This window comes from Macaca fascicularis, chromosome 15 (genome assembly GCF_037993035.2).
Source record: "Macaca fascicularis isolate 582-1 chromosome 15, T2T-MFA8v1.1".
Taxonomy (NCBI): domain Eukaryota; kingdom Metazoa; phylum Chordata; class Mammalia; order Primates; family Cercopithecidae; genus Macaca; species Macaca fascicularis.
Window position 1 is genome coordinate 125,984,869 of NC_088389.1, and position 4,788 is coordinate 125,989,656.

At 48.8% G+C, this 4,788-nt stretch overlaps 1 pseudogene; it reads right to left on the bottom strand.

The window, feature by feature from the left end:
* Nucleotides 1-1,194: 1,194 nt before the first annotated feature.
* LOC123569244 (U6 spliceosomal RNA) lies at nt 1,195-1,293 on the bottom strand (annotated as a pseudogene).
* Nucleotides 1,294-4,788: the final 3,495 nt, after the last annotated feature.

Here is a 4,788-nt window from a genome sequence, read left to right on the forward strand (position 1 = left end):
GCAGCTGTTCCAGAGACTCGAGCCCTGCCACTGAAGCAACATTTAGCTTCAATCACTCAACACAGTGTCTGCCTTATAAGCCAGTGTTTCAGAAATGCTCTGAGAGCTGCCCACCCTGGGGTCTACAGGACCCAGAGTTGGACACACGGTTAATTGGCAGGCCTGAAATCCCAACATGTCACGGATGGTCCAGTCAGGATGCTGTCATGAGGCCAGTGTGGTTTCTTTGGAGCAGCCTTTCAGAAGAAGAAGAGATCGTTTTTGTCAGCTGCGCTGGGAGCAGGCCTGGCCGCCGCGTGTGGCAGATGGGGTGCTCCATCTGTTTTCTCTCGGGAGTGGTCCTGAGTTCTCACTTGTCCCATGACAGACGTGCCTCAGAAAACAGTGCAGTACGTGAGTGGGTAGAATCACCAGAGACTCCATCAGAAATTAGTGCAGGCCTTAGTGAGCCCTGAGTCAATGACCCGTGCACAGGATCCTCCCCCTCTGGCAGCTGCAAACCTCACTGAGGCACAAACCCAACACCATACCCAAAACAAGCACAGCTATCCATCCTCCAACCCCTTCTCTCTGTGCTTCCTGCCCCAGTTACCAGCACCACCGTCCACCAGAAACGTGGAGATCCGTCCCAATGAGTCCCTTCTCTCACCCCCAGAGCAACCCATCGACAAGTTCAGCCATTTGTCCTCCAGCTTTTCTCAAATCTACCCACTTTTCTGCATCTCAGCTCCAGCACCTTACTCCAAGTGACAGCCATCTCTCTCCTGAAGAACTCTGACAGCTAGCCACCTGGTCAGCCACATTCACTGCCCCTCCAAACACTCTCACCCTAGTCCAGGGGGACTTTTGTTTTTAACACAAATTATGTCACTGCCTTAATAAAAGCTTTTCAGGAATCTTTTACTGGCCTTGAGACAAAGACCAATAACCAGGTTCTGCAACTCCAGGATCATCTTGGGCCACCCGCCATCCCACAAATCTCAGCACACAAGTCCTGGCTGCTGGGTTTCCTCTTGGTCCAGGAACACTTGGACCTGATGCTCCCTCTGCCTGCAATGGGGCTTTTGCAACTCCACCCATTCTCTCTTTTTGAAAATTGTGATATATATTATCACATACATAACATAAAATGTACCAGTTTAAGCACTGTAAGTGTACAGTACAGTGGCATTTAATGCCTTCACATTGTTGTACAGAAATATGAAATGTTTCATGAGTCCTCCTTGCACAGGGGCCATGTGAATCTTTCCTGAATTGCTCCAATTTTAGTACACGTGCTGCCGAAGTGAGCACCTTACCCCCTTTTGTCTATAAACTTTGACTCATCTTTGGATTTGGGCTTAAAAGTCACTTTTTCAGAGAACCCTTCAAAACCAGGCTCGGTGCCTCATCGTGCATCGCCTTGGCGTCACAGCACTTGGTGGCAGTGATGTGACGGCAGATTGGTGTCTGTTCCTCTTACTAGACTGCAGGCCCCATGCAGGCAGCACCCAGGCCTGGAGGGTGTAAGGCACATGGTTGGGTTCCGTACATCCTAGTTCAATGAACAATGCTTGAATGAATGTAGAAATGCAGTTCTACCCACAGTGAAGACCACCCTTGACATTATTATAGAAAATCGTGTGGTTCTGTGGTGTCTTAAAAGCTATTCCAGAGTAGGATTTTGGCTTCACCTTTCGAAAACTGAAACCCATAGTGAAGTGTCTTTCTTCCCTTTTCTCAAACAGAAGAGCAATTTTCCTCCAACCATTAATTTAGTCTTCATCTCTTACAAGAGAGGAAGCCACCTGGTAGTTTCTAAACGGTCGGTTTTCCATTGATTTTATTCATCCAAGTTTCAAAAGTAGCGAATCTAGAATCAGACTTCTGAAGCAGTTTGTAATTTCTGAAAGCTAATGTGAAGTGGAACGTCTTTTTTTTTTTTTTTTTTTTTTTTTTTTTGCCCAGGTTGGAGTGCAGTGGCGCGATCTCCGCTCACTGCAGGTTCTCCCTCCCAGGTTCACGCCATTCTCCTGCCTTAGCCTCCTGAGTAGCTGGGACTACAGGCTCCTGCCACCATGCCCGGCTAATTTTACATATATATATATTTTTTTAGTGGAGACGGGGTTTCACCGTGTTAGCCAGGATGGTCTCGATCTCCTGACCTTGTGATTCGCCTGCCTGAGCCTTCCAAAGTGCTGGGATTACAGGCGTGAGCCACCGCGCCTGGCCAGAACTTCTTTTACAGTAAGACACTCAGCCCAATCCTACCCCCCGTGTCTGCAGAGAAGCACCGTCTCACCCATCGGGGGCTGAGTGTGGAGCCTGCGATGGGTCTCCCTGGAACCCGAAGTGTGTCTGCACCCACCAAGTTCATGAAAAACTCAGCCATGCCGGACTTTCGGAAACCCTGCTAAGGGGCCAGATGGGGTGGGTCTAGGATTTGAACCCTGAGTTAGAGCAAGAATAGGTGACATTCACTCACACTTTGTTACTTTGACCCTTCACACTTTGTTACTCATAACACCAGGAGCAAGAGATGGACCTCATCTGCATCCACAACAGCATCCTAAGGGGATAACCTTCAGAGGTCAAGCAGCTGGCCCAAGAGGCTTTCAAGGAGTGCTGGGCCAGATTTGTTATCTGATTTTAGTGCTAAAACTCTTGTGCTTTTCACACCACTTTGCTCCATATGGCATTCACCACTGCATTTTTAGAAGCAACTTCCACTATAATGGCACCCTGGAAGTGGCATAAAGATCTGGTCATTTGCACATGGGCAAAGCCATACAAAGTAGAGTGGCTGAACATTCAGACTTGACCACACACTCTGGTTGTTCAGCGTGTGTGGACTCTCTGGCTGATCAAAAGCACATGATGAGCAGAACTACCAGGTAATGCTAAGCCCCTAAAAGTCCTGGTCCCATGAGCCGTGCCCCAGGCTCTGCCTCCACTGTTAGGAGCGTCCTGTGTAAATACCGTCTTGAAGCTGGAGTCTATTCTGGCTTTCTGCAGTTTCACTTAATCTTGGGGGGAAAATTGAGGATGCCCTCTACCTCCATGCATAGACTCCCATAGGCTGGGTCTCCCGGGCTTCCTCTAAATCCTGCCGTCCCCACCCTCCTCATGGAGATCCCAGTGAAGAACACGCTAATCTCTTGGAGCAAATGAGGAATGAAATGCATAAGGCTCCCACTGCAGGATCAGGGCGTGCTGAGATAACCCCTCCAGCTCTTGGCCCAGGAGGTGATAAAAGAGGCACCTGCCATGAAGTCACCAGCTGAAACCTCCACCGTTGTCCCTCAGTACCCCCGTCCAGCCTTGGCCCCACTGAGCCAATGGTTCCAGTGACCCTAAACATCCCACAGTTCCATATCTCCCATCTCCCCATGACGTTTCCCTGCTTTCTGTCCACAAAGCTGCCTTTCATCACCTCTGTGGCATGTTCCCCTCCGCACGCCCTCCATGACCCGCGCCTCCTCTGCCCTTGGCCACAGCTCATTCCCCTCCATGTCAGCTGTCAGACTCCAACTGCAGCAGCCCTCGGGGCACTCAGCTTTATTCACACAGCAACACACACACACACACACACACACACACACACACACACACACATACACCCCAGACTTTTGTTCTCTGCCTCCTTTTAGGTTTTCCAAAGCTCCTTTGTTTGAAAAAGAAATCTTCCCAGGACTCCCTCATCTTACCTCCGTAGTCTCACCTTCCACCAGATTCCAAGAAGACTTCAAACCATTTGGGGTGTGGGGGAAGTGTTTTATAATGGTTTCTGTTCTTTTCGTGATTGCTAAAAAGTCATTTTCACCATCATTGTAAGTATTATCTACCCTTGATTTCCACTCTGACCCCTACTTACACAATTGTTTCTCCTGACATAAAAACCTTCTGCTTTTGTATCCCTTTAAATTAATGGTTTTATTGCTGAATCTTAACTTTTTTGCCTTAAGAATAGTTTCCAGTGAGTTCTGCATTTTACGTTCTGTACCTGCTCATTTTTCCTTTCAGGTGTGTGTTTTTTTACGTGATGACTTCACATGAGGACACACTGTAAGTGTCAAGGCATCAAGAACATGCTATGGTCGGGGATCACATCTCCCTGAGGCACAGAGGACGGCTCTTTTTGTTCAGGTATTTATTCCTGTTCATTGACTCTTCCTTGCTCTTCGGGCAAAATCGATGCCCTTACAAAACCACCAGAGGACCAGGCAGAGTGGCTCGTGCCTGTAATCCCAGCACTCTGGGAGGCTGAGGTGGGAGGAACTCTTGAGCCTGTATGGTCGAGACTGCAGTGAGCCATGATCGTGCCACTGCACTCCAGCCTGGGCGACCGAGCAAGAGCCTGTCTCAACAATAACAACAAAAAGACCCACCAGTAGTTGTAGAGAAATGCTAATGATTTTTTTAAGGGGAAATTCTTAAGTGCAACTAATCCATTATCAGGTGCTTACTTATATCCAGCACCTAGAGTTTAAGCCATTTTACTATTTTTTTCTTTTCTTTTTTTTTTTTTTCTGAGACAGTGTCGCTCTGTCGCCCAGGCTGGAGTGCAGTGTGGCCTGATCTCAGCTCACTGCAAGCTCCGCCTCCCGGGTTCACGCCATTCTCCTGCCTCAGCCTCCCGAGTATCGGGGACTACAGGCGCCCACCACCACACCCGGCTAATTTTTTGTATTTTTAGTAGAGACGGGGTTTCACCATGTTAGCCAGGATGGTCTCGATCTCCTGAACTCATGATCCGCCCTCCTCGGCCTCCCAAAGTGCTGGGATTACAGGCGTGAGCCACTGCACCCG